Source organism: Oncorhynchus kisutch, linkage group LG29, assembly GCF_002021735.2.
Source record: "Oncorhynchus kisutch isolate 150728-3 linkage group LG29, Okis_V2, whole genome shotgun sequence".
NCBI classification, from domain to species: domain Eukaryota; kingdom Metazoa; phylum Chordata; class Actinopteri; order Salmoniformes; family Salmonidae; genus Oncorhynchus; species Oncorhynchus kisutch.
The window spans coordinates 10,764,595-10,785,795 of NC_034202.2; the positions used below are offsets into that span (position 1 = coordinate 10,764,595).

The 21,201-nt window shown below is 43.3% G+C and overlaps 1 protein-coding gene across 1 annotated transcript in view; it reads right to left on the reverse strand.

Annotated features, from left to right (window-relative positions):
- Positions 1–21,201, reverse strand: part of fibcd1b (fibrinogen C domain containing 1b) — a 322,405-nt gene that overhangs the window by 13,248 nt on the left and 287,956 nt on the right. The gene's annotated exons all lie outside the window — the stretch shown is intronic.

Consider the following 21,201-nt stretch of genomic DNA (forward strand, 5'->3'; position numbering starts at 1 on the left):
GGGAATGGTTTCTACTAGACAGCACAGCCATGAAGTCAAAATGTTCTATATCGTAAAAATGAAGCATAATTATGGAAATGGGTCGGGTATAGGGAAGACAAGGGGAATTGTTTTGCTCCCAAAGGACACAGCCTGATGGCAATTCTTTTACTCTGTAAGGTCTCTCCCATAGAATTCTATGGCCACTCCCACTAAGGCCAACTGAATGGTTGATTTCCCAGGCTTATTCTGTATTATATGTGAGCGCAATAGCCTGGTGACAACGTTACACCAAGAAATACTTACCTTGATGAAAGCCACCTACATAAGGACATTTAAAGTGATTTTCATCTGAAACCAAGTTACATGTTCTTCAATACACAAACACGCACAGTCAGGTCTTTGACACAACAATATAACAAGCCATGCCGTGGGGTGCTGGGCCCAGTTTGACATTGACGCATTCACCCTCTCCCCCGACTGAAAGATTAGCCACAAACCTGTGGCACTATTGTAGCAGGTAGAAATCAAACCCTGGGAACATAAGAGGAATACCTAGTGTGGTAGTCTCAGTTACTGTAGGACTGCTCTAAATCATCTTGTCTCTGACACACGCTCACACACGCACGCACACGCACGCACACACACACACGCACGCACACACACACACGCACGCACACACACACACACGCGCGCGCGCGCACACACACACACACACAAACTTTGCATGTCCATCAATCCATCTAAATACTCATCACACCTCAGTACCTGTGGATCATGAGAGAACCTTAAAAAATCAGCAGAACATTTATAACCTATTTAATGTCTTGTAATACATCGGTTGAAATGAGACACCCTTCATAACACATCCATGAGGACTCTATATCACATTACGCTGTACTTACTTTAAAGAAAGACACCTTCAGTCATTCATAACGCATAGATTACCAGTCAAAAGTTTGGACAAACCTACTCATTCCAGGGATTTTCTTTATTTTTGCCATTTTCCACATTGCAGAATAATAGTGAAGACAAAACTATGAAATAATACATATGGCATCATGTAGCAACTAAAAAAGTGTTTAAAAAAAATCATATTTTAAATTCTTTAAAGTAGCCACCCTTTGCCTTGATGACAACTTTGCACACTCTTGGTATTCTCTCAACCAGCTTCACCTGGTATGCTTTTCTAACGATCTTAAAGGAGTTCCCGCATATGCTGAGCACTTTTTGGCTGCTTTTTACTTCCGTCTGTGTTCCAACTCATCCTAAACCATTAAATTCCAAACCATCTCAATTGGGTTGAGGTTGGGTGATTGTGGAGGCAAGGTCAGATGGGATGGTATATCACTGCATAATGTTGTGGGAGCCATGCTGGTTAAGTGTGCCTTGAATTCTAAAAAAATCCCTGATATTGTCACCAGCAAAGCACCCCCACACCATCACACCTCCTCCTCCATGCTTCACTGTGTGAACCACACATGGGGAGATCATCCGTTCACCTATACTGCGTTGGAGCCAAAAATCTCAAATTTGATCTCATCAGACCAATGTCCATTGCTCGTGTTTCTTGACTCAAGCAATTCTCTTCTTCTTATTGGTGTCCTTTAGTGGTGGTATCTTTGCAAAAATTTGACCATAAATGCCTGATTCACTCAGTCTCCTCTGAACAGTTGATGTTGAGATGTGTCTGTTACTTGAAATCTGTGAAGAATTTATTTGGGCTGCAATTTCTGAGGCTGGTGACTCTAATGAACTTATCCTCTGCAGCAGACATAACTCTAGGTCTTCCTTTCCTGTGGTGGTCCTCATGAGAGTCAGATTCATCATAGCGCTTGATGGCTTGTGCGACTGCAATTGAATAAACTTTCTTGACATTTTCCGGATTGACTGACCTTAATAACATCTTAAAAAGTGTGCCCAAAGTAAACTGCCTGCTACTCAGGCCTAGAAGCTAGGATATGCATATTATTAGTAGATTTGGAAGAAAAACACTCTGAAGTCTCTAAAACTGTTTGAATAATGTCTGTGGGTATAACAGAACTGATTTGGCAGGCGAAACCCCGAGCACAATCCATCCAGGGATTGGCTTTCTATGGTAAGCCCTTTTTAATAGGAATCTGGTGGCAGTTCCTATGGCTTCCACTAGATGTGGCAGTCTTTAGAAATCGGTTGATGTTTTTCTTTTGAGAAATGAAGAAGTAGCCCTGTCCTTTCCATGTGTCACTCCAGGTGGACTCTAGTCTTTAGGTGCACGCGACCTGGAACGCGCTTCACGTTGTTTTCGTCCGGTATTGAACACAGTTTATCCCGTCTCAAATTTGATCGATTATTTACGTTTTACGGTACCTAAGTTTGGATTAGGAACGTTGTTTGAAATTTACAGGTAACTTATTACATACTTTGTAGTCATGTTGGGCGAGTTGGAACCTGCATTTTTTCAGAATCAAAAGTTCCAAATAAATTGACATTTTGGGGATATAAAGAAGGAATTTATCGAACAAAAGGACCATTTGTGATGTTTCTGGGACATTTTGGAGTTCCAACAGAAGAAGATCTTCAAAGGTAAGGCATAAATTATATCGTTATTTCTGAGTTTTGTGTCGCACCTGGCTGGTTGAAATATGATTTTCATGTGTTTGTATGAGGGGTGCTGTCCTCAGATAATTGCATGGTCTGCTTTTGCCGTAAAGCCTTTTTGAAATCTAACACTTGGTTAACAAGAAGTTAAGCTTAATTTTGATGTATTATACATGTATGTTTTGTGAATTTCTATTATGAGTATTTCTGTTTTTGAATGTGGCGCGCTGCAATTTCACTGAATGTTGTCAAATCAATCCCGTTACCGGGATCTGAGCGGGAAGGGATCACTAAGACTAATGAGGCACTGTCATTTCTCTTTGCTTATTTGAGCTGTTCTTGCCATAATAGACTTGATCTTTTACCAATAGGGCTATCTTCTGTATACCACCCCTACCTTGTCACAACGCAACTGATTGGCTCAAACACATTTTAAGAAGGAATTCCACAAATGAACTTTTAGCAAGTCACACCTGTTAATTGAAATGCATTCCAGGTGACTACCTCATGAAGCTGGTTGAGGAAATGCCAAGAGTGTGCAAAGCTGTCATCAAGGAAATGGGTGGCTACTTTGAAGAATCTCAAGTATAAAATACATTTTCATTTCATTCACACTTTTTTGGTTACTACATGATTCAATATGTGTTATTTCATAATGTTGATGTCTTCGCTATTATTCTACAATGTAGAATGTAGAAAAAGAAAGAAAAACCCTGGAATGAGTACGTGTGTCCAAACTTTTGACTGGTACTGTTCAGAAATGCCTTGTATCATATGACTATATGAAAGTCAGACACGGTTGTTAATTCATAACACAGGCATGGATAAAGGCTAAATGCATTAACTCTAAGGGAACTATCACGAACAGCTAAAACTAATAAGCATTAAAAATATGTTTGAACCATACATTTCCTTTTATTTTAATACAATGCAAATACATTAAGATAAATAAAATGACTGTACATTGAACATTACACAAGGCTGTGAATTGTGAAGCTTGTTCCTAAGTTGGCGGACGCATGAGTCTTACCTCTCTGCCTGCTGGAGGTACTGCATGTTGATTGCAACCTTAAAACTATAAACAAAGAAAGTCAGCAGGTCTGATAGGAAATGCATTAGTCACATATTTTGGACAAATTCATTTCTCTGCTGCACCAGAAATACTCTAAATTGGGAGATGGGAAACTTCATTTGATTCATATGATTATATTCCTCTTTCATTTACAAATCTCATGACTAACTATGAGACATGGCTGTATCTAAGGGGATTTTTATTTATTTAGCCATGTCGTATTGGTATACCTAGCTTGCCAGCTTAAACTGCTGACATTAGGAAGCTATCTAACATTAGCTAGCTAGCAATTACTGTGAAGTCACTGAAATTATTTGAAATAACGATTGAGGTAGCTGTGTCATCTAATTGAACACTTAACTACTACAAACTAATTCAAATTACAATAAAGGGAGGAGATGAGGGCCCTGGGAGTGTGGTGCCAGGAAAATAACCTCTCACCCAACGTCAATGAAACAAAGGAGCTGATTGTGGACTTCAGGAAACGTCAGAGGGAGCACCCCCTATCCACATCGATAAGAGTGGAGAAGGTGGAGAAGGCTTTAATTTCCTCGGAGTACACATCACTGACAAACTGAAATGGTCTACACACACAGACAGCTTGGTGAAGAAGGCACAAAAAACAGCTTCTAGGCTGCTGTCCTATATACATAGACTTGAAATCATCACTGGCCACTTTAATAATGGAACACTAGTCGTTAATAATGTTAACATATTTTGCATTACTCATCTCATATGTAAATACTGTGTTCTATCCTATTCTACTGTATCTTAGTCTATGCCGCTCTGACATTGCTCGCCCAAATATTTATATGTTCTTAATTCCATTCCTTTACTTTAGATTTGTGTGTATTGTTGGAAATTACTTGTTAGAAATTATTGCACTGTTGGAGTTAGAAACACAAGCATTTGGCTACACCCGCAATAACATCTGCGAAAACACTAAACTCAAAAATAAAAATTTCTTAAAAAAAAGCAATCCCTTTTTTTCGTAAAAAAAATAAATATATTAAATAAAGTTGAGGTCAGGTCCAATATTGGCTATGCGCCCAAGAGAGAAAGTTTGGGTCACCATAGAAATGTTTTAGAGTAAAAAAAAGTTTGGGTCACCCTAGAAATGTTTTAGAGTAAAATAACATAAAATAATATATGCACTTTAGCAGACGCTTTTATGCATCTTTTTAACCTCTTGTTTTTTGGCACTAAACAGTCTACGCCCTGTGTATGCTGGATAACAGATTCACTAAATGTAACAACAGAAAAAATCTGAAAGGAAGTTTGTTATGTCCTATATCTAGGAGCTACAAGAAAGATCAGGAAGCATTTTTAAATTGTTTTAACAGATTCACTACTGTGACGACCCTCCCACTCTGTCTGCCATATTCTCTCTTTGCTCTTGTTTTCCTTATTAGGATGTTGGTGGGCGGAGCTGGGAGGGTCGTCAGTGAAATGCGACACACCTGGGCCCAGGTGTGTCCCGGGATAAATACACCTCTTCCTCATTTATTGAGGAGACTCTCTCCATGCAGACACACTGTTAGATTTTGGTTGTGGCAATTTTGTGGCCATTTTGTTTGTTTGCTTTGGCACCTTTCAATACCCCTCATTATCACATTTATGCATGCAACAACTCACACTACTGATTACTGACTACACACACCATTGTTAATTGTATTTACGTTACTTCAGTTAATTATTATATTTTTGTTATTCCTAATCTCCACGTTGTCTCCCTTTTTGTTACGGACTTTGAGCCAGTTTGTGACACTACATGTATTTAACCCCTTATTTTGCCCTGTGTAAGCTGGGAGGGTAGGGTTCTAAGCTATATGGAATTGATTTAATAAGGTCATACCAAGGATAATTTTGCTATTTGATTTATCTTTTTAAGACACCTTGAAGTAAATATTCTTTACAAATTATTATATAAAAACGTTTTTGGGCCTTTCTGCTATTAGCCCATGCAAATGCATTGAATAACAGAGTCACTACATGGATCAACATGATAGTCCCCCCCCAAAAAAAAAAATCTAAAAGAAGTGTGTTCTGAAGTGTCTGGCCTATATCTCCGCTTGCCGTGCGGTAGCAGAGAGAACAGTCTATGACTAGGGTGGCTGGAGTCTTTGACAATTTTTAGGGCCTTCCTCTGACACCACCTGGAATAGAGGTCCTGGATGGCAGGAAGCGTGGCCCCAGTGATGTACTGGGCCGTACGGATGACCCTCTGTAGTGCCTTGCGGTCGGAGGCTGAGCAGTTGCCATACCAGGAGCTTATGCAACCAACTCTCGATGGTGCAGCTGTAGAACCTTTTGAGGATCTGAGGATCCATGCCAAATTTTTTCAGTCTCCTGAGGGGGAATAGGTTTTGTCGTGCCCTCTTCACGACTGTCTTGGTGTGCTTGTAGCATGTTTATTGTTGAAGCTCTCAACCTGCTCCCCTACAGCCCATCGATGAGAATGTGGGCGTGCTCAGTCCTCCTTTTCCTGTAGTCCACAATCATCTCCTTTGTCTTGATCCTGTTGTCCTGGCAACACATGGCCAGGTCTCTGACCCCCTCCCTATAGGCTGTCTCGTTGTTGTCAGTGATCAGGCTGCCACTGTTGTGTCATTAGCAAACTTAATGATGGTGTTGTAGTCGTGCCTGGCCGTGCAGTCATGAGTGAACAGGGAGTACAGGAGTGGAATGAGCACACACCCCTGAGGTGCCCCTGTGGCGAGGATCAGCATGGCGGATGTGTTGTTACCTACCCTTACCACCTGTCAGGATGTCCAGGATGTCCAGGATGTCCAGGATCCAGTTGCAGAGGAAGGTGTTTAGTCCCAAGGATTTTAGCTCATTGATGAGCTTTGAGGGCACTATGTTGTTGAAAACTGAGCTGTAGTCAATGAAGATCATTCTCACATAGGTGTTCCTTTTGTCCAGGTGAGAAAGGACAGTGTGGAGTGCAATAGAGATGGCATCTGTGGATCTGTTAGGGCGGTATGCAAATTGGAGTGGGTCTAGGGTTTCTGGGATAATGGTGTTGATGTGAGCCATGACCAGCCTTTCAAAGCACTTCATGGCTACACACGTGAGTGCTATGGTTCGGTAGTCGTTTAGGCAGGTTAACTTGTTCTTGGCCACAGGGGCTATGGTGTTCTGCTTAACCTCTTGAGTGTAAGGCAGTATTTTGAAAAACTTACCCAAATGATACTGCCTATTTCTCAGGCCCAGAATCTAGAATATGCATATAATTGTTAGATTAGGATAGAAAACACTCTAATGTTTCCAAAACTGTCAAAATATTGTCTGTGAGTATAACAGAACTGATATTGCAGGCGAAAACCTGAGGAAAATCCAAACCAGGAAGTGCCTTCCATTTTGAAAGCTCCCTGTTCCATTGCATGCCTTCCCTCCATTTAAAGGGATATCAACCAGATTCCTTTTTCTATGGTCTCCACGTGGTCTGAACAGTCTTTAGACATAGTTTCAGGCTTTTATTCTGAAAAATGAGCGAGAAAGATCACATCGCGTCAGTGGATGGCTGGGTGCCAGCAGCGTTTTGCATGAGCGAGCAGCTTGGAGCAGACATTTTCTCTCTCTCCCCTATTGAAAATGCTATGGTCCGGTATTATTGATTATTTATTGTAAAAACAACCCGAGGATTGATTATAAAAAACGTTTGACATGTTTCTACGAACTTTCCGGATACTATTTGGAATTTTTGTCTGCCCCGTCGAGACCGCTCGAGCCTGTGGATTTCTGAACATAACGCGCCAACCAAATGGAGGTATTTTGGATGTAAAAATAATCTTTATGGAACAAAAGGAACATTTGTTGTGTAACTGGGTGTCTCGTGAGTGCAAACATCCGAAGATCATCAAAGGTAAGCGATTCATTTTATTGCTTTTCTGACTTTTGTGACCAATCTACTTTGATGCTAGCGGTTGTAATGTTTTGTCTGCTGAGAGAGATGTCCTTACATAAACGCTTGGATAACCTTCGCCGAAAAGCTTTTTTGAAATCTGACACGCCAGGTGGATTAACAACAAGCTAAGCTGTGTTTTGCTATATTGCACTTGTGATTTCATGAAAATGTAATATTTTTTGTAATTTAATTTGAATTTGGCACTCTGCAATTCAGCGGATGTTGACGAAAATGATCCCGCTAAAGGGATGGGTGCGCCAAGAACTTAAAACATGTTGGTATTACAGACTCAGACAGGGAGTGGTTGAAAATGTCAGTGAAGACACTTGCCAGTTGGTCAGTGCATGCTCGCAGTATGTTCTGGTAATCCGTCTGGCCCTGCGGCCTTGTGAATGTTGACCTGTTTAAAGGTTTTAGTCACATCGGCTGTGGAGAGCATGATCAGACAGTCGTCTGGAACAGCTGGTGCTCTCCTGCATGTTTCAGTGTTATTTTCCTCGAAGCGAGCATAGATGTAGTTTAGCTCGTCTGGTAGGCTCGTGTCACTGGGCAGTTTAGCTCGTCTGGTAGGCTCGTGTCACTGGGCAGCTCTCGGCTGTGCTTCCCTTTGTAGTCTGTAATAGTTTGCAAGCCCTGCCACATCCGACGATTGTCGAAGCCAGTGTAGAACGATTCGATCTTACTCCTGTACTGACACTTTGCCTGTTTGATGGTTCGTCAGAGGGCACAGTGGGATTTCTTATAAGCTTCCGGGTTAGAGACCCTCGCCTTGAAAGCGGCAGCTCTAGCCTCTAGTTTAGTGCGGTTGTTGCCTGTAATCCATGGCTTCTGGTTGGGGTATGTATGTACGGTCAGTGTGGAGACGACATCATCGATGCATTTATTGATGACTGATGTGGTGTACTCCTCAATCCCTGGTGGCAGGTGATTACACATTCAAATTGTAGGATATCCTCACACAGGCTAGATTACAATAGAAATTACACATCACTTTGCAAGCCAGCATAAGGCGACTTTCATGGTTGATGTACCCTGGGTACCAGGAGTGTCAGACCACTTCATTAAGGGAGCAACAAGGCCACATATTCACCCTCCATTGGTAAAGGCTTATAGAACTGAAAGCTACTGAAGATCGGTGACATTACGTTTGATACCGGAGCTCCAAGGCATGCATCAAAATCACCTTGCAGTGTGTTGATGCCTGTATCAATTCATCAATGACATCCTGAACTGTGGTATTTTGGCAAACTATTTGATTGGTTTCGTATTGGTTGGGAAGACAAAATACAGTCATGATTGGTGACTATAATTAATTCTAAAGGCAAGACACACTGAGAAATATGCAAATAAGGTAGACTAAATTCTCAAATTGAATTGTATGTTCACTAAACCTAAAATTAAAAGTTCTGTGAACATACAATTCAACCTGAGAATGTATGTCGGTTCAGCTATAAACTTTATGGCCAAATGTTGAGCAAACTCACAATCCCATTGCAGTTGATTGCGTTACAATTCTATGTTGAATCAATAGTGTGTATTTTTGTGTTATGAAAATCATCAAAGAATTCTGTATATTATACTCCTAAGTAATGTAAAACATAATGCTATGCAGTAAGTGAAAACGGAACAATGCAAAGTGGCCACTTATAGTCCATCCATTGTACTGCCTGAACATCACACACTTGTCTATAACACTGATCTTCTTCGACTCCCATTCAACAGAGGAAGTTAGAAAAAAAGAGGGAACATGGAAGGAAAGAAAGAGGCAGATCTAGCCACATGTCTTTAAGTGGTGGGGGTAACAAACAGGCTCATACAAAGAGAGTGTCACTCACTTAACTCCTGTAGAGAAGACAGGAACAGACAGGCAGCCACGAGAGGAGTGGTAAAATCTGCTTCAGTCAATCACCTCTCATTTTTCTCACCTCTCATCTTAGAATCCCACATCTCCTTTTCTATCCCTCACAATCACACTTTCTCGTTCTCTTTCAGAGGTTCGAAACCCAGAGTTCCATCATGACTATATTTCGGGGAAAGCAAAGCAGACTTGACAGACCAGACCGGGCTTGTGGTTTGGTAAGTCAACGGTAGAAGTTTAAAATGATTCCTTACTCGTAAAGTTTCTAAAAATATAAAGGCAAAACCTAGATTCGAGCCAATGTCTTAAGTCATTTTAAACTCTCATTTCTACGTCCTTGTGAAAGTGACAAAGTGTTTCCATTTTTATCAAAAAACAATTTCATATCGAAAGGAGTGCCTTTGATTTGACGGCCTGCACAAGCACAATTCGGCGCGTCAAGAACATTAATGCCGCATTCAAATCTCAGACTTACAACTTCAGTGCGCACAAGACAACTGGAAACTCAAATAAAAACGAGTCCTGACAATAGTTTTGGATGGTCACCCAACTCGGAATTGCAACTCGGGAACTCAGGCCTCTTTCTAGAGCTCCGACTTTCCGACCTGAAGACCAGTTCCCAGTTGTCTTGAACACACCATTAGACCTGATGACTGGTCTCTGAAATGTGCTTAGCTAACTTACATCACCATGACATCGCCTACAAGCATGTTCTGGGATTCCTATTGGAGAAGCAGTTTCCAGGCTTCAATTTAAATTATATTTTCTCTCTCTCTCTCTCTCTCTCTCTCTCTCTCTCTCTCTCTCTCTCTCTCTCTTTCCTTTGCCCTCCTCTCTTTTCATCTCCCCTCTCTCTCTCTTTCTCTCTCTACACTGCTACATTTGACCTTAGTAATACTCATCTCTTTCGCATGTATGCACACACATTCAATCTGGTTCTCAGTTTGTATTCTGTGCAAATTGCACATACACTCTCTCATTACAATGCCCTGCCAACAGCAGTCACGTCCTGCTCTGTCATCAGAGACCGAGTGTGTCACAGTGTCCTCGTCTGGCTGTGTGTGTGTGTATGTTTGTGTGACAGCATCGGAAGTCTGTTCAGTGTTGGAATCTCAGTCTGACAGTGACATCGCTACAGCACCCTATTTGACGCAGCAGTTGTATACCAAGCGCAGATGAAACGATAATTGTGTGTTTATTAAAGTGTACCGTGCCTGAGTTCATGTGTGTGTGTGTGTGTGTTGAGTGCATGCATGCATGCATGTGTATTACTCATCTCCTCTGATGTTCTGTTTGGTTTGGGGGGGACCACAAGGTCTCTATATTATTTTGTGTCTACAAATGTCACTTATTTCCTTCCTTCCGTCTTCCATTTTGTCTGGGACAGCAGATGATGTTAGGGGGTGCTCATTCATCGCTACCTCACAAAGGCTTCTTTGATCTTCAGAGGTGCTGACAATTATGTTCACCGTGGAGATGTGGTGTGCCTGTCTGTTGTGCTGTCTAAGGCGCCATCAGTTCTGTACACCGTGTACTCACCGTCAAATTGAGGAAATAACTTGAATCTATCTAGTTCTTTTTTGTCTATGCACCAAGGAAGAGGTTTATATACATACACACACCATTTTTTTGTTCTAAATAGTACCAGATCAGGGTTATTTGGAACCCTGTATTGTGCTAGACAGAACCATAAAAAAATATATAATACTTGAAAGTTCAATAAAGAACCACATTCATGAGGTTCTAAATGGAACCGGTATGGTCCCATAAAGAACCCATTCCTAGGGTTCTGTAAAGCACCATTACAACTTATGTAGCACAAAAAAAGGGTTCCATTATGGTTACAACCCTTTTTTTTTTATAGAACCTTTATGGAGAATGGTTCTATAAAGAACATTTCATAATCTGAAAGGTTCTTTCTATATCATTTCAGAGGATCATACAGGTTGTTTTATTTTGGTCATCCATATTATAATGTTCAATTTCCAAAGTGTTACTGTTGTTTAATTGAAGTTAAACTCTTGAACCGCTGAGACTCCCTGAGAAGAGAACTGAGAACAACTGACTGATTTAGTGACAAACATGAGTCATATGTGAGTCTTTCCCATAACATTATTACTGGCCACAGTCATATAGCATGTGATACCAACAATCGTGACACAACAAATTAGACATACTTGGAAAGACACTCTCACTCATGGTGACACAAAAAGAGCGGTGTGCAAACCACCCCCCCCAAAATATTAAAATGAGCCGCACCGCTACATTTTAATGATCACTAAAAGAGCAAAGACATATTTTGTGAACTGTTAAGAACCATTGAAGAGCTCAAAGGGTTCTTTGAATCATTAGAATTCCACATAGAACCATCACCCTTCCCAAACAACCCTTGAGGAACCATCATTATTCAGTGTGCAAGTCATATTGAATTGGAATTGGGTTATTTTATAAGATTATTAGTTATTAGATATTATCCAGTGAGTTTGAGACTTGTTCTGGTTTGTTTGTTCTGGTTTTGTACAGTTTTGGCTTTGGTTGTTTGTGAGTCTATAGTTCATGGTTCTCTTTGGGTCCAATTTTGTATGGTTTCTGTCCAATGGTTTGGTGAATTCAGAACTGGTTTGCGGTCACATTTAGTTAGACTTGATCTTTAGATGCAGCTGTCTGGCTACATATTATTTTACAGTCTGGTTTAGGTTGTGGACCACCCTATGTGGTCCCACCTGTGAAATCGACAGTTTTTACATTTAGCTCATTAAATTACTCCACAAATCAGTGCAAATAGAGCAGCGTTCTATGGATCAGGAAAGCTAGTTGTTTGGCCTAAAAGCTTGATGGACAGACAACTGTAGGGCACAATATGCGACTGAAATTTTGCAGGTGGTGAGCGAGGAAGGGGGTGGACACGGAGGAGATGACTAGATGCACTGGGAATCATGATATAACTTGCATTACAATGGATAATATTATTAGTAGGCCTAGATACCTTTGGAGGAGGGGCTAATATGGAGGAACTTGAGCGTCTGATAGTTGGATCAACGCCTTGGACCGGAGCGAGCTAACAAGCGTGTGTGTGCAGCGGCACAACATTTCAAAAGACGTCTTCATTTTTGTTGTTGTTAATAAATCCAATGTGTAACGTGATAACTATAGTATTCTTAACTAGCCAAAAAAATGAGCTGGCAGGCAGACACTGGAAGGAGAAGTTTCTGAGTGACAGTGTGAGTGCTTCAAATCAAATCAAATCAAATTGTATTTGTCACATACACACATGGGTTAGCAGATGTTAATGCGAGTGTAGCGAAATGCTTGTGCTTCTAGTTCCGACAATGCAGTAATAACCAACAGTAATCTAGCTAACAATTCCAAAACTACTAACTAGACACAAGTGTAAAGGGATAAAGAATATGTACATAAAGATACATGAATGAGTGATGGTACAGAGCGGCATAGGCAAGATGCAGTAGATGGTATCGAGTGCAGTATATACTGTACATATGAGATGAGTATGTAAACACAGTGGCATAGTTTAAAGTGGCTAGTAATACATGTATTACATAAAGATGCAGTAGATGATATAGAGTACAGTATATACGTATACATATGAGATAAATAATGTAGGGTATGTAAACACTATATAAAGTAGCATTGTTTAAAGTGGCTAGTGATATATTTTACATCAATTCCCATCAATTCCCATTATTAAAGTGGCTGGAGTTGAGTCAGTGTGTTGGCAGCAGCCACTCAATGTTAGTGGTGGCTGTTTAACAGTCTGATGGCCTTGTGATAGAAGCTGTTTTTCAGTCTCTCGGTCCCAGCTTTGATGCACCTGTACTGACCTCGTCTTCTGGATGATAGCGGGGTGAACAGGCAGTGGTGGTTGTTGTCCTTGATGATCTTTATGGCCTTCCTGTGACATCGGGTGGTGTAGGTGTCCTGGAGGGCAGGTAGTTTGCCCCCGGTGATGCGTTGTGCAGACCTCACTACCCTCTGGAGAGCCTTACGGTTGTGGGCAGTTGCCGTACCAGGCGGTGATACAATTCAGTTTGTCTGTGATGTGTACGCCGAGGAACTTAAAACTTGCTACCCTCTCCACTACTGTTCCATCGATGTGGATAGGGGGGTGTTCCCTCTGCTGTTTCCTGAAGTCCGCAATCATCTCCTTAGTTTTGTTGACGTTGAGTGTGAGGTTATTTTCCTGACACCACACTCCGAGGGCCCTCACCTCCTCCCTGTAGGCCGTCTCGTCGTTGGTAATCAAGCCTACCACTGTTGTGTCGTCCGCAAACTTGATGATTGAGTTGGAGGCGTGCGTGGCCACGCAGTCGTGGGTGAACAGGGAGTACAGGAGAGGGCTCAGAACGCACCCTTGTGGGGCCCCAGTGTTGAGGATCAGCGGGGTGGAGATGTTGTTACCTACCCTCACCACCTGGGGGCGGCCCGTCAGGAAGTCCAGTACCCAGTTGCACAGGGCGGGGTCGAGACCCAGGGTCTCGAGCTTGATGACGAGTTTGGAGGGTACTATGGTGTTAAATGCTGAGCTGTAGTCGATGAACAGCATTCTCACATAGGTATTCCTCTTGTCCAGATGGGTTAGGGCAGTGTGCAGTGTGGTTGAGATTGCATCGTCTGTGGACCTATTTGGGCGGTAAGCAAATTGGAGTGGGTCTACGGTGTCAGGTAGGTTGGAGGTGATATGGTCCTTGACTAGTCTCTCAAAGCACTTCATGATGACGGAAGTGAGTGCTACGGGGCGGTAGTCGTTTAGCTCAGTTACCTTAGCTTTCTTGGGAACAGGAACAATGGTGGCCCTCTTGAAGCATGTGGGAACAGCAGACTGGGATAGGGATCGATTGAATATGTCTGTAAACACACCAGCCAGCTGGTCTGCGCATGCTCTGAGGGCGTGGCTGGGGATGCCGTCTGGGCCTGCAGCCTTGCGAGGGTTAACACGTTTAAATGTTTTACTCACCTCGGCTGCAGTGAAGGAGAGTCCGCATGTTTTGGTTGCGGGCAGTGTCAGTGGCACTGTATTGTCCTCAAAGCGGGCAAAAACGTTATTTAGTCTGCCTGGGAGCAAGACATCCTGGTCCGTGATTGACTGTAGACCCTGCCACATACCTCTTGTGTCTGAGCCGTTGAATTGGGATTCTACTCTGTCTCTATACTGACGCTTAGCTTGTTTGATTGCCTTGCAGGTGGGAATAGCTACACTGTTTTTATTCGGTCATGTTTCCGGTCACCTTGCCCTGATTAAAAGCAGTGGTTCGCTCTTTCATTTTCACGCGAATGCTGCCATCAATCCACGGTTTCTGGTTTGGGAATGTTTTAATCGTTGCTATGGGAACAACATCTTCAACGCACGTTCTAATGAACTCGCTCACCGAATCAGCGTATTCATCAATGTTGTTGTCTGACGCAATACGAAACATATCCCAGTCCACGTGATGGAAGCAGTCTTGGAGCATGGAATCAGATTGGTCGGACCAGCATTGAACAGACCTCAGCGTGGGAGCTTCTTGTTTTAGCTTCTGTCGGTAGGCAGGGAGCAACAAAATGGAGCATAGGAGCTTCGTTGGTGTTTTTGGTGGGATTGAAAAAAAAAAACTGGTTCCCTACTTGTAAAGTAATGGTTCTGTTCCAGAGCACTACAGATCACTTTTGTTTCCGGTTCTATTTCCATTCCTCTAAAAATGTTGTTCCAGTTCCAACCCCTGCCTGCATCTCGCATTAATAATTTCACCGTCATTGTAAAGCCATAGTAATTTTGTTGTATTTGCATATCAAATCAAATGAAACTTTATTTGTCACATGCTGTTACTTCTAACAATGGTGAGTGGAGGAGTCAAGCGCAGAGAGCAGGTAATTTAGTACGTGGATATTTTATTCCATAGACTGTGGAGCCACGACATGCAAAACACCAGGGCGCATGAAACAACCCGTCCCAAAATACAATGGACTAAAACTGTCCGGAAAAATACTGATAACACTCATACACCAGATAACAGAAAACAAGCCTGCACAAATACCCAGCGGGCCTAGTGCCCTTAAATAGCCTACAAACAAACACTAACTCAAAACAGGTGTACCCAATAAACAGAAACAAAAGGGAAAGGGAATCGATGGCAGCTAATAGGCCGGCGACCGCTGAGCGCCGCCCGAACAGGAAGAGGCACCATCTTCGGCGAGATTCGTGACACATGCGCCGAATACAAGTGGAGACCTTACCATGAAATGCTTACTTACAAGCCCTTAACCAACAGTGTAGTTCATGAAGAGTTAAGAAAATATTTACCAAATAAACTAAAGTAAAATATAATAAAAAGTAACACAATAACATAACAATAACGAGGCTATCTATATACAGGCGGTACCAGTACTGAGTCAGTGTGCGGCGCTACAGGTTAGAAGTTATTTGTACATGTAGCTGGGGGTGACTATGCATAGATAATAAAAAGCGAGTAGCAGCACTGTACAAAACAAATGGAGAGGGGGTCAATGTAATCGTCCGGTGGCCATTTTATTAATTGTTCAGCAGTCTTTTGGATTGGGGGTAGATGCTGTTAAGGAGCCTTTTGGTCCTAGACTTGGCACTCCGGTACCGCTTGCCGTGCTGTAGCAGAGAAAACAGTCTATGACTTGGGTGACTGGAGTCTCTGACAATTTTATGGGCTTTCTTCTGACACCGCCTTTTATATAGGTCCTGGATTGCAGGAAGCTTGGCCCCAGTGATGTACTGGGCCGTACGCACTACCCTCTGTAGCACCTTAGGGTCAGATGCCGAGCAGTTGCCATACCAGGCAGTGATGCAACCAGTGTGGATGCTCTTGATGGTGCAGCTGTAGAAACTTTTGAGTATCTGAGGACCCATGCCAAATCTTTTCAGTCTCCTGAGGGGGAATATGCTCTTGATGGTGCAGTTGTAAAACCTTTTGAGGATCTGGGGATCAATGCCAAATATTTTCAGTCTCCTGAGGGGGAAAAGTTTTTTTTCATGCACTCTTCATGACTGTCTTGGTGTGTTTGGAACATGATAAATTGTTGATGATGTGGACACCAAGGAACTTGAAACTCTCGACCCGCTCCACTACAGCACAGTCGATGTTAATGGGGGCGTGCTCGGACCTCCTTTTCCTGTAGTCCACGATCAGCTTCTTTGTCTTTCTCACATTGAGGGAGAGGTTGTTGTCCTGGCACCACACTGCCAGTTCTCTGACCGCCTCTCTAAAGGCTATCTCGTCGTTGTTAGGGATCAGGCCTACCACTGTTATGTCTTCAGCAAACTTAATGATGAGTCGTGTTTGGCCATGCAGTTGTGGGTGAACATGGAGTACTGGAGGGGACTAAGTACACACCCCTGAGGGGCCCCATTGTTGAGGATCAGCTTGGCAGACGTATTGTTGCCTACCCTTACCACCTGGGGATGGGCGGTCAGGAAGTCCAGGATCCAGTTGCAGAGGGAGGTGATTAGTCCCAGAGTCCTTAGCTTAGTGATGAGCTTTGTGGGCACAATGGCGTTGTAGTCAATGAACAAGATTCTCACATAGGTGTTCCTTTTGTCCAGGTGGGAAAGGGCAATGTGGAGTGCTATTGAGATTGCGTCATCTGTTGATCTGTTGGGGCAGTATGCGAATTGGAGTGGGTCTAGGGTATCCGGGTAGATGCTGTTGATGTGAGCTATGACCAGCCTTTCAAAGCACTTCATGGCTACTGAAGTGAGTGCTACGGGGCAGTAATCATTTAGGCAGTTTACTTTCGCTTCATTGGGCACAGGGACTATGGTGGTCTGCTTGAAACATGTAGGTATTACAGACTCAGTCAGGGAGAGGTTGAAAATGTCAGTGAAGACACTTGCCAGTTGGTCCACGCATCCTGGTAATCCATCTGGCCCTGTGGCTTTGTGAATGTTGACCAGTTTAAAGGTCTTGCTCACATCGGCTACCGAGAGCGTTATCATACAGTCATTCAGAACAGCTGGAGCTCTTGTGCATGCTTTAGTGTTGCTTGCCTCGAAGCAAGCATAAAAGGCATTTAGCTCGTCTGGTAGGATCGCATCACTGCATAGCTCATGTCTGCATTTCCCTTTGTAGTCCATAATAGTTTTCAAGCCCTGCCACATCTGACGAGCGTCAGAGCCAGTGTAGTATGATTCAATCTTAATCCTGTATTGCCGCTTTGCTTGTTTGATGGTTCGTCTAAGGGCATAGCAGGATTTCTTATAGGTGTCCGAATTAGTGTCCCTCTCCTTGAAAGCGGCAGCTCTAGCCTTTAGCTAGATGCAGATGTTGCCTGTAATCTATGGCTTTTGTTTGGGATATGTACGTATGGTCACTGTGGGGACGACGTCGTTTATGCACTTATTGAGGAAGCCAATGATTGATGTGGTATACTCCTCAATGCCATTGGATGAATCCCGGAACATATTTCAGTCTGTGCTAGCAAAACTGTCCTGCAGCGCAGTATCCACGCCATCTGACCACTTCCGTATTGATCGAGTCACTGGTACTTCCTGCTTTTTAGTTTTGCTTGTAAGCAAGAATCAGGAGAATAGAATTATGGTCGGATTTGCCAAATGGAGGGCAGGGGAGAGCTTTGTGTGTGTGGTTTATAGATTATTTTCCTCTGGTTGCACATGTGACATGCTGGTAAAAGCTTTGTAAAACTGATTTAAATTTGTCTGCATTAAAGTCCCCGGCCACTAGGAGCACCGCTTCTGGGTGAGCATTTTCTTGTTTGCTTATGGCCTTATAGAGTTGGTTGAGTTCACTCTTGGTGCCAGCATCGGTCTGTGGTGGTATATCATTTATATCTGTCCCTCATTTTCAGGTGAACCCTGTCCGTGAAACTGTACACTCGTTTTAATATGGTGAAAATAAAGTTTAAAAAATACTTTTTTCGAAAGAAACATTGCAGATGTAATAGTCAAATTAAAGTGTAAAAGCAGGTGAGCTGGTTCTACATTTTTTCAGTAAAAAACATTGTGATATAAAAACTAAGTGGGTTGAGCACAACACGTCAACCCTGTTACCTCTAGACCAGGGGTACGCGCAATGCCGTCGGGGGTAAGCCAAAAAGAAAGAAAAAATTCAAACAGTACATTTATATTTCCCAATGGGAAAGGTGGGTGAGATTTTTTTCTCACCTGAGTAGCCTCGTTTCTCTACCAAAAATCTAATTAAATCATCTAGTGTTCAGCTAAATCACAACACAATGTCAAATACAGGTAGCCTAGTGAAATAATTAACATCCAATCACATTAACTGTTACTCTCTCGTGGGAATTCCACTAATGGTCAGTATGTAGACAAACGTAGCTGCTGCTCATTCGGTTTGCTCAGAAATTGATAAATGGTTAAAATAAAGTAAGGCCCGCTTCCATAGAGACACATACCAGCTCTACTGGAAGTACTGCTACTACCCTCATTACTACACCTGCACCTGTCAATAACACAAGTTGTTCTGCTTCCACGAGCACATACAATGCTAGCATCATTAATTCTACATGTGTTGTTAGTTCAGCTAGCATGGACACTGACAGTTGTGAATCTGATGCAGCCAAAGAGCTACTGCCCCCTGACCCGGGAAAGCACCGAACAACAGACCAGAACTTTGGACCATCGAAGAGGCGCAAATATGATGAGAACTACATTGATTTGGGGTTCACTTATATTGGGAGTAGTTTCTTTCCTCTGCCACAGTGTGTTATATGTGCAAAAGTACTATCTCACAACTCGATGAAACTATCACTCTTGCACAGACATTTAGAAACAAGAATTAAGCGAGAATTAAGATGTGACTTGAGTTGTAGGACCTTTTATAAAAGCAACAGATACCATTAATAAGAATGGGCTAGAAGCAACTATATATATCATATGGTGAGCTAATTCTTCCTTATGCCGCGGATATGGCTGGGACAATGCTGGGAGAAAAGGCCAAGAAAACCATATAGACAATGCTTTCATCAAACAACGCTATTTCACGATGCATCAGTGACATGGCAGGAGATGTTTTCAAACAATTACTGCTTCGCATACAAGCCAGTGAATTCTATGCGTTACAGTTGGATGAGTCAACAGACATTGCGGGCCAGGCACAGCTCCTGGTATATGTCCGTTATTGTCAGGTTCTCCCTAGGAGAGGTGGGTCTGGAGTCAGGCGCACGAGAGTACAAATTTATAAGTCCATCAAGAACAAACACAGGACCACAACAGCAAACCAATAAACAACAGGAACGCAGTCCAGAAAAAACTCCTGTTCAACAGAACAAACCAAACGCAACCCAAACAAATGACAGATACACCAACAATCCCGCACAAAACCTAGAGGGTAGGACGAGATGAAATACCCCACTGTTGAATCTAAACTAGACACAGGTGAACAACAAGACAGACAAAACCAAACAAAAAAGAAAAGGGATCGGTGGCAGATAGTAGACGACGACAACGGCCAAGGGCCGCCGCCGAACAGGGAGAGGAGCCAACTTCGGTGGAAGTTGTGACAGTTACAGTGCAGATGAGAAGAGAGTGTTGCGCCCCCTCAAGCCAATGTCTCCACACCTTCAGAGCTTTTTTTCCACAGCCAGCAACTCTCGGTCCCTCACATCATAGTTCCGCTCCGCCGGACTGAGCTTCCTCGAAAACAAAGCTCAGGGGCGAAGCTTCAGGGGTGTGCCGAGCGCTGTGATAGCACGGCTCTAACATCAGCCTCGGACGCGTCCACCTCCACTATGAATGCCAAAGAGGGGTCCGGATGCGCCAATACGGGAGCATCGGTAAACAACGCCTTCAGATGACAAAAAGCTCTGTCCGCCTCCGCCGACCACCGCAAACGCACCGCCCCCCCCCCCCCCCCTTCAGCAGTGAGGTAATGGGAGCAGCCACCAGCCCAAAGGCAATTACTACCACCGGAAGCGAGTGATGGGCCCTCGCTGAGTCTGGACCCTCCCAGACTGCGTTGGCCCACTCCAGGGCTTTGCCCAAAAGGCAAGAGACGAGGACGTTGAACAGTCGCCAGGTAATGCTCCAGCTGGAGCAGGAACCCCTTGCATCCGGCAGCCGTCCCATCGTAGCGCGAGCTGAATCCCGCTGGGGCCGGACGCGTGAGAGTGGCTGAAGACAGGGAAGGGAGGCCGCTCCTCTCCCATCTCTCCATTATCGCCATCACTTGATCCATGGCCGTCCCCAGACTGTGTAGCACGGCTGTATGCTGGAGGACACGCTCCTCCATGGACGGGGAGGGTGCGTCCACTCCTGCTGACTCCATGATTGCGGTGCGGGATTCTGTCAGGTTCTCCCTAGGAGAGGTGACTGTGGATTCAGGCGCAGGAGAGTACGAATTGCAAGAAGGGCGTTTATTTTATTTAGTCCATCAAGAACAGACACAGGACCACAACAGCAGCCATTAAACAACAGGAACACAGTCCAGAAAAAACACCTGTACAACAGAACAAACCAAACGCTACCCAAACAAATGACAGGTACACAAACAATCCCGCACAAAGTATAGAGGGTAGGGCGAGATGAAATACCCCACTGATGAACCTAAACTAGACACAGGTGAACAACAAGACAGACAAAACCAAACGAAAAAAGAAAGGGATCGGTAGCAGCTAGTAGACCGGCGACGACGACCGCCGAGCCCCGCTCGAACAGGGAGAGGAGCCACCTTCGGTGGAAGTCGTGACAGTTACGTGTGCTTTATGACAGATTGTTAAAATTACGTGGACAAAAAGTGTTTATTTTGACCATGTTTAACTTCTTCAGAGATGCCAAATTGGTGGAACTACCAATAAACTGGAACAGCC